At 32.4% G+C, this 10,280-nt stretch overlaps 1 protein-coding gene across 1 annotated transcript in view; it reads left to right on the forward strand.

Annotated features, from left to right (window-relative positions):
* The first annotated feature begins 533 nt into the window (after positions 1-533).
* LOC106111350 (ATP-binding cassette sub-family D member 2) overlaps positions 534-10,280 on the forward strand; it is a 54,237-nt gene continuing 44,490 nt past the window's right edge. The window contains exon 1 of the mRNA XM_013293391.1: positions 534-752. The gene's annotated coding sequence lies outside the window, so the exon portion shown is untranslated. The remainder of the gene's footprint in view (positions 753-10,280) is intronic.

Here is a 10,280-nt window from a genome sequence, read left to right on the forward strand (position 1 = left end):
AAAATATAGAACTAGGTATTTGGTTACAATTGGGTTTATTGGTTTTTATATTTAACATTTTTTGGTTTTTATATTATATTTTAAACTACAAGAAAATCTGCGTAGAAAATGAAGCGTTCTCTTATCATTATTTCATTCTTTAAAAATCTTTCGTTAGTCTTCGCAACTCTTCTGCTTTTGTTGTTTAATCTTTGTATCGTATACTTCATTGATGTTATTTAATATCTCTTATTAATATAACCATTTTAGTTTCTATTTTAAAATCCAATTTAAAGCAATAATTTCATAAATAAATAGGTATTCATTTCAAATGTTATTTAAAAGAAACATGTTTTATATGGCAACTAAAATCATTCACTGTCAATGTGTACCAAAACTGTCAATTGAGTCATAATTCTCAAGCTCTTGATTGGCTTAAATTAGTCTGCCAAATCGAAAGAAGGCGTTTGATTTGCTGATTCCCTTACAGAGTACCAATTACTTTTATCCCGTAAAATAAATAATATTTCTTCTCGAATTAACACTTTGCAAAACAGTCGTCTTTGTATGTGCCAAAAGGTGAAGTGTCAGCTGTATTTCAAAATAATAATAAACTCCAGAAATACCGTTTTGTGACTAAATTATATATTAGTGCTTTAGTATATAGTGTACTCAATATTCTATACTGTTTTAGTAGAACTATTAAGAAGTATTACTACAAAGGTACTTAAAAAAGATAATCAAACGTGAAGTATTTATTGCGTATATTTTAGGTAAGTAGTAAAACTTGTAACGTTTACTTGTTTCTTTAGTAATAAATTTGTGAGTTTTATTTTAAGTATATATGCAATATTTTAGTTTAATATTTTTACTTAAGGAATGCATTATTATAAATTGTCTGAAAGTTTTTATGCAATTTTAATTTATCAGGAGTATTTTTATTAATTAAATTACACATAGCATCTGTCTTTACTAAAACACTTGCTTGATAGTATTTTTTTTTTAATATTGAAAACGTGGTTAACATGCTGTTTATATTTTTGTATAATTTATCCTTATATTAAAAGTTAGTAATGTAACTTAGGTCGTAGTAGTTTAAAACATAAAAAAACATACAGACGAATTGAGTACCTCCTTTTGGGAAGTCTGTCAAAAATATAACATTTTATACACTATTTTTTAAATTCTCGTCTATGATTTCAGCTATGACAAACATTTGGTACACCTTAAATTATTAGTCTTTTTATAATTTTATTTTGGATGAATTGAAAAAAAAATTAATGGCTCCAATAACATTTTGATTATTATCAGCCTGTGATATTTGTCTACTGAATGCTAAATACAACTCTTTTATTCTCATTTAGATATCCTATGACCCATCAAGGATGGTTAAGGTAAAAATGAGTGGTATTTAAAAAAAGAATTAAAAAAACGTACAGACGAATTGAGTACCTCCTTCTTTTGGAAAGTCGGTAAAAAATATGTTCATTGGACTTATTTGAAGTAGTTTTTATATCTATTTGACATTTTTTATTCTCCCTATCCCCGTTTTAGTGACGCCCATGAATAGTTTTATAAACTTTTGATAAATAATTATTACTATTTATAACTACTATTTACGATAGTACTCTAGAGGTCACGATAAATTGTAATTTATATAAATTATTAGGCAAAAAATTCTAAAATCGTTTATCGTAATTTGCGTAGACCCAAAAAACGCTATAACCCCAATTTTAAAATTTACATAAATATTATTTAATAACTTTAATCGATATATTTTTTTTTACCACGAACCTATCGTCCTTGTTGACTAATATATTGTTTCTATAAGGAAGCGACTCGATCACTTCAAGGTTAAGTGATTTTATAATTACACATTCTGACGTTTCTGTCGTTATAAATCAATTTTTATCTAACTTATATATCGCTGTAAAAAAATAATGCACTCTGTATCCTTAATTCGTATTAAACGAACCCTTTGGTCAGTCGATGCTGAATCTACAATAAAAATTATTGCTTACAAATTATAGTTTAAAAATCAAATAATGACTTTTATGATCTTTATTAAAAATGTTTTTGACCCCTGACTTTAGACAAAAAGGTCATTACGCCCATTTTTTGTGTTTCTTGACCTCTGAACTATATCTAATATTGCTTAAAATATTTTATTGTAATTGATCATCCAAAAATTCCTAATTCTCAACTTAAAGTGATACTCCCTACTGAGTTTCTAATCTATACATCTATACTATTATAATAAAGTGTAAACACACACTTCTTTGTTGCCTAAGATGTCAGCAATTACAGCATATTTTTGAATAATTCTTTTTTTAATAAAAAGCCCTACACTTACGTCACGCTTTAGGCTATATATTTTCACGCCATTAAACTTACGGGGTAAATATTTTGGATAAAACCCTAATGTGAGAAAGAGACCATAAGTTGTTGCCAACATAAAGGAAGCAAGGTTGCCATCGTATGACATCATGTTATGTCATTTTGACATTTGCAATTGATAACTTGACAAATGTGAACAATAAAATGAATTTTTTATAATTTTATGCGGATGAAGTCGCATGGGAACAGCTAGTTACAAAAAAGACAAATAGTCGCATGTAAATCAGTTCCCGTAGCATTTTGTTTTATGCCGCCAACATTAGTAGCTCAATTGAATTGTAATTAAAAACTTTGCATAAAATTAACATAACCTAAATATAGTACCTATTTGTGTAGCCAGACCAGTGATTCCCAAAGTGGTATACGTGCACCCACTCTGGTCTACAGAAGACCAGTCAGAGATCGATAGAAATTTTGATAGTACGCAACTTGAAGTAATGTAGTTCATCGAAAACTAGCTATTGCACGCGACTTCGTCTCCGTGTAATTAACAAAATAATAAAAGATAAAACCTGTTACAGATAAATTACCTTTCTAACGGTGAATGAAATCGGCCTAGTAGTTTTTAAGTTATTTCAATACATACAGATTTCCTCCTATAATATTACTAGCTGTTGTCCGTGTGAAATTAAAAAAAAATCATAACTTATGTTACTCACTACTTTTAGACAACTTATTTAATTGATACTGTCGCTTTTAACTCAGAGCAATACTTCTCGTCAAGACTCAAGTTACGCGCCAATCTAACCATACTTCTAGTGACATTGACAGCTGTCAGCTAGGGACGTGACGCTTATGCCGATAATCTAGAGTTGCGCCAATTCTATAGCACGGTACTAATTTTATTCCTAACACTACAAAATTGGCCTTGAGTTATTTTAATGTATCCAAAAATACAAATCTTTCATCTTTATAATATTAGTATATAGAAGTACTCTAGAAAGGCACCCGAAACTTGTGTCTGGTCGATGTAGAAGCCATCCATCACATCCCTCGTGTGTGTAAATAGTCCGTGGTCCTTACAGCCTTACAAATAAACGCGGTATAAAGTTATATTTAGGAATAAACTGAGTACCTATAAGCAATATTTGTTTATACTCAGTTCATTCCTAAGTTAAACTTTATACTGCGTTTATTTGTAAGGCTGTTACTGTTTAATTTTACTATTGAAGTTTGAGTGTCTCTGGTCTAAACAAAAAACAATTGAATTTGGCACGTGAATATCTCGAGACACATTAACATTTCGACTGCGGAATCGATAAATTGTTTCTGGCCTTGATGTCATGCCGAACGACTGATAAATTAGAAGTTTCTAGTATTTTTGCTAAACATAACAGATATATTTAGGTAAATTGCTCGAAAACTAAAAAAAATATCCATGGGTACGATCAGTTCCACGGGTATATAATACTTCATACTAATATTATAATTCCGAAAGTTTAGATGGATGGATGTTTGTTAAAGTTTGTAGCCTAAACGGCTGAACGGATGTCGATAGAATGTGGTATAGATGTAGGAGATGGTCTGGATGAACATATAGGCTCGTTTTTTTTTTTTTTAATTCCACGCGGATGGAGTCGCGGGCGAGAGCTAGTCGTCTATATATACGTATGTCATATCTTATAAAGATGAAAATTTCGTATTTTTGGATTTTTGCATGTATTGAAATAACTTAAAAGCTATTGGACCTGTTTCAAAAATTCTTTCACTATTAAAAAGCTACATTATTACTGAATGAAATATTTTTAATTTCAAGTGCACGAAGTCGCCAGCAACAGCTAGTTTGTCTATAAGAGTTGCAAGGCCGTTGGTGATGGTGACATGGCTGTCCTAATGCTTACGACAGCGAATGTGCCTCATTGCGACATAGATCCGGTCCGGACAGGATTCCGTTAGAAGCAAAGGGCTCGGAAACCTGTCATTAATACTTGCACATTTTGTAGAAACTTCTCGATATGAATTATCGATTTATTATGGGTTTGGATTGAAAACTCTCGTTTTATCACATGTCATACAAAATATAGGGGATGATAATAAAGTATCAATAAATTACTGTAGGTGATTTCCAGAGAAAAACGAAGTTTTTCATATATCATGCGGCAAAGGAGCATAAGGCCATCTAGTTTCGCCGAAAACGCCCGTAGGTGTAGGTCCAACTTTAGTCCATTTCCCTTCCCACCCTTTTTCTTATATGAAAAGGATGGTATGAAAAGTAGATTTTAAGGTGCAGGAGACACGAAAGGGGAAACATCCTCTTTACGTGCGTACCTCCTCCATCGATCAAGGATAGGCAACGTATCCGCTATTGCGAATGTCTTTAGGTAGCCGCTTGCTTATTTCCCACCTTATTAAAAAAACGTACAGACGAATTGAGTACCTCCTTTTGGGAAGTCGGTCAAAAAAAGATATCCTAGCAATTATGTTTGCCTATCATAGACAGAAGAAGGCACAGATACAGAATATTTCAGTTTCTATGCTTTATTTGAATTTACAAAAACTGTTAAAACAACAGAAGTCATGTTTTTTTATCCAACATCAAAGGAAAGGCAAAAACTTTCTCAAGAAACAAATTTGTTAGTATTTTTTAAAGTATCTCTAGACACGCTGACATGACTGAGAGACACTTGTCACCGTTTGCTGTCAAGTGCACTCACTTGGGTAACTTAACATGGAAAAACAAACACTATTTTATATAAGGTCAAGCGATAACGGTAAACAACTTGACACAATCTTTTTGATGATAGCTATTTTTCTGTCTCCATCTATATCTATACTAATATAATAAAGCGTTGTCTAAGATCTCAGCAATTACAGCATATTTTTGAATAATTATTTTTTTAATAAAAAGCACTACACTTACGTCACGCTTTAGGCTATATATTTTCACGCCATTTTACTCAGGGGGTAAATATTTTGGATAAAAACCCTAATGTGGGAAAGAGATTATAAGTTGCTGCCAACATCAAGAAAGGAAGATTGCCATAGTAAGGTAATTGGTATTTTGACATTTGCAATTGAGAATTTGACAAATGCAAACAATAAATTTATAATTTCATGCGGATGAAGCCGCACGCGAACATCTAGTTGCATATAATTGTATAAAAACATGTCCCGCCTTTTGTAAAGACAATAAGTAATGGAAACGCAGTATTATTCCAATTGTTATGCACTAATTGAAGCAAATTACAAAGTTTTTGTAATTGAATTAAATCGAACTATTACTGCTTAATACGTTCACTGGCTAACAGGCCGATAACGGCCTGACGCGGTACTCAAGCTGGTCCGGACGAAGAAAACTGTATCCCTCTCGCTAGTGCGAAACGATTATCTCAGGTGTATACATTACATTACATAAAATAAAGTTTTTCTATCCACAAAGTTATAGCAAATTAATCTATTCTAGTTCTGGGTCTAGGAAACCTCTCGCGTACTGGCGGAAATATCATTGGGGTGCATTTTGGCCGCACCAAATAAAAAAACATGCCTTACTTGCCGCAGTAAACGTGTTAACATATCTATCTTCAAACCATTTTTTTTAAAGAGGGTTTTACCTACTAAAACACCCTCGGTGGCCATCCTCTAGTGCTACAGGTGGGGCTCCGGGATCTCCGGTGGAACGCACCGGTGCCCCACTACACTCAGTTACTGCGCTTCCCAGGGAGCATACGCTCCAATTAGAAGACCAGAGTAGCGCAGTGGAAGCGTGCTGGGCCCATCTATCTTCAAACCTAACACTTGTCTAAATAAAACCACTACATAGAACGATTCTAGATACCCTAAGAACTATGGCAACCACAGGAGTTCTACTACCGGTTTTATCGCTTCTAGCGCCTTTTTACTATTCTTTGTGTAGGGGATTAAGATGCTTATGCTAGGCAGCGTAATTAACTTTCCCCTGTCTGTTTAGCACCCTGGGTGATGTTCAACCGACACTGTCCAGTTCCTACCCCTTTAAAGATAAATAGATGGAAATGTTGATTACCAGGATCACATAACACGTAATTAATAGATTCTCTATCATTACAATGTAAACAAGGAAATACACGAATATTAAACAATTAACGTATACAATGTCACTATTCCCTTCGTTATGTTAACAGAATCAAGAAGTTACTGTTACATTGTGGAATTCGTCGTTTAGTAATATGTCAAGATGTAATGTGTGATAACATATAAATATAAGTAATCGTTGTGAATTTAACGTATATTTGATCAAATGTAAATAAAAAATTGACGTTACAAATTGTCTATTTTTTTTTAAATAAAAATGTTAGTAGATTTTTTGTTAATTTATAAATATTTCCTTTAACTATTCCAACTAGCTCTAGACCTGTGCTAGGATGTGGTTCACAATAGTCGAATTGCGGGATTAGAATCCTCGGCCGCAAGATCGGTAGTTCGTACCCCAAACCATTAAGCTATCGGCGCTTACAAGTGCAATTGTAAATAAAATCTAATGTTTAATACATAAATATACTATAACAGTAACATCATAAATTATAGTGTGTCAAAATAATTTAGATTAGTTTGACAATTCACTTCAAATTTAGTAGGGATGGGTTGTGTAAAATCAGTCATGCATCTTATCGATTTTCGATTTTTATTCTTATAGAAGTTAGAATCGATAGATTTATAGTTACAACTTATAAATTTAAATGAATATCGATAGTTCATAATTGTTCGCTGCGTGTTTGTTTCGTCACTACGATACCTGTCTATTAAGATTAAGTACGGCATTTGCCTTCATACAAATTGAATTCGACACTTCATATGCGTCATTTATCAAACTGATCTAATTTATTTAGACAAACTATAACAAAGTTAACAATCGGTTTGTGATTTTGACATGTCCAATAATGCTTTAAAATATCAGCTGTGTGCAGGTTTGCCGATGACTCCCTGTCTCGTAAACAGGCCAAGTTCCGCCCTCGTCTACTTATTACTATAGTTAAGTCGTGACGTCATGATGCCATCGGCAAAGGTTCTGTTCGCAATTAAAGCAAATATTTACAGCATTAATTAGCGAATTGACTATAAATTGTTTTTAAGGTCCCTTGACGTCTAGTAAACAATTTGATTTGTTCAAACTATTCATCTGTTCTATTATAATAAAGCGTAAACACACACTTCTTTGTTGCCTAAGATGTCAGCAATTACAGCATATTTTCGAATAACTCTCTTTTTAATAAAAAGTCCTACACTTACGTGACGCTTTAGGCTATATATTTTCACGCCGTTAAACTTAGGAGTAAATATTTTTTATAAAAACCTAAATTTGGGAAAGAGACCATAAGTTGTTGCCAACATTAAGGAAGCAAGGTTGCCATGGTTTGACGTTTCATTTTGACATTTACAATTATAATTTGAGAAATGTAAACAATAAAATGAAATTTTTATAATTTGATGCGGATGAAGTCGCATGGGAACAGCTAGTAAAATATACAAAAGTGTCAAACAACTACACAGTACCAAATATTTTGATACATAAATTTGACCATTTGGTATTAAATATCGCTTAAATAATTGTCAACAGCTTAAGAGCGTGCGCAACTTTGACTAAACTATTGCACAACCGTTTAGTCTCGCTTTGATCCCTATGAGATTATATAGAGTTGCGCTACTCGATTTTTAGTTGTGCAACTAAACAGTTGAATTGGCAGCGAAATAATCGACAATCGCACAACAGTTGTGCGATAGTTTACTCAAAGGTGTGAGTGCGCTCTAACAAAGGTCACAAAGATATTGCCACTGAAGATAATTAATTCAACAAAAAAACAAGCTTTAAATTCATTGTAAATTTTGACACATTCCTTAATATATTGCAGGTATAAAAAACATAATAGGCATATTTTAAATGGCGTAGAAAATAACCGAATATAAGCCGTGTCTAACTCGAATGGAAAGGTTAAAATTGTGTAACAAACATTGCTTCATCGGCGCAGTAGCTCGAATGGTTTCACAAGCAGTACCAATCTCCGCTTTACTATTGAAAATTATACGATAATCGAAATATACGAGAAAATAATGCACTATTGCGCAAATTTTAGTTTATAGCTATTGGAAGGAAATATGTTTCTGTGCTTTTTGTGTATTTAAACAATGCATGTTTTCGTACGAAAAAGTTTTTAAGGTCCAAACGTTTTCAATCCTCTTGACATTCTACCAACGTTTTGTCAAAATCTATCGGCTTAGGAATATTTACCAGATAAATTTATTTCAAAAATTTAATCTATATGTATATCTATACAAATATTATAAAGAGGAAAGATTTGTATTTTTGTATGTATTTAAATAACTCAAAAACTAGTGGGCCGATTTCAGAAATGCTTTAATCATTAGAAAGGTCATTTTTCTGTAAGTAACATAGGCTATGTTTTATATTATTATTTTAATTTCACGCGGGCGAAGCCGCGGGCAACAGCTATTTCGTATAAAAATAATATGTAAATAGAAATAATAAAACATTATTAATATGCTTAAAGTTTATTAGCGTTATATTTTTAAAGGAAAATCATAAAAAATAAACTATTTTTACTGATTGTATAAAATTACAATAATTTATTTTTTATGTTTACCGAATTTATTCAATTTCTCACGTTTGTTTTAAACCATAACTTGTGGTATTTTTATTACTAGTTGCTATAAATAAAGACAATTATGGTACGTGTAACACTTTTTTTAATTAATCTACCTAACCTAAAACCAGATTTGCAAATTTAAACGTCAAATATGACGATTGAAAACTGTCAAAACATGACAGATGAATAATTAAAACAAACAGTTGAGTAATCAATTTTTTCCAGACAGTTATGTGGCTGTAAAAATGATTAATTATTGGAACGATTAAATACTTCGTTTCATAAGCGCCGCTTAAAAATAGACATGTTTGTAAGGAATTTGCAAATCACACGTGGCATTGCGTTTCAGTATTCGGCCGATAGACTATTTGAACCGGTGAACAAGTTATTGATTTGTAAAGAGTCTGCAGACTTTTTATTACTTCTGCGCTTCGATAATCTTTGAAGATGAAGCGTCAAAGATTATCTAAGCGCAGTAATAAACCATGCGTTTCCTAAAATGTTGCTATCTGTTTTTCAATTAGAAAATAATGAGAGACAAGATACGAGAGTATGTTATAAAAATCTTTAGTCAGTAAACACCAACGGTAATCAGGAATCAAGGCCTTTTGTGCTTATTCTCTCGTCTCTCATTGCCAAGTCTTGAGAGTAATATTAACCAGAAAGTATCAATAACTTGCAACTTTCTAGCTGAAGTTCGACTGAGTTCGTTTAGCGTGCTCTCGCCGGCTTTCTAGAGATTCTATCGCTAAGATTATGTACGAGCTAAAATAAATATAACAGAATATAATTATACCTCATTCAAATCAGCATATGTTTTCTTTATAAAAACAGTACTTTTTTCGCAATAACTCGTAAACACTAATCGTTTTTTTTTTTAGGACAACATAAGCTATCCATATGTTAAGTTACTAACTGCCGAATACTAACACGAAAGTTTAAACACTTCTCTAAGACAAAACAATTTTACACGTGTCAGATTGTAAACGGCATATGAGAATATACATTCTGATAGATTACATAATATTTCTAGTAACCTACAATTTATGTCTTCATAAGATACAATTAGATTTACACAAGCAAATTACGAATACAAGATAAAGATGGTTTAATATCAGATTACCTGTTAACCTTTCACGCTAAGATGGCAACATTGTAGATTTAATTGACGCCTCCATGTGCTTGTGCAGTTGTGTCAGAGTTCACTCTTGTAATTGTCAACACAACAACAACACTGGTAGGGCTGAGCTGTAGGCTACTACCGGGGTCCATAGGTGGCGGATCATGGAACGGCTGGGAGATATCCCAGCTAGCTGCTCTCGCAGT

This window comes from Papilio polytes, unplaced genomic scaffold (genome assembly GCF_000836215.1).
Source record: "Papilio polytes unplaced genomic scaffold, Ppol_1.0 DF824169.1, whole genome shotgun sequence".
Taxonomy (NCBI): Eukaryota; Metazoa; Arthropoda; class Insecta; order Lepidoptera; family Papilionidae; genus Papilio; species Papilio polytes.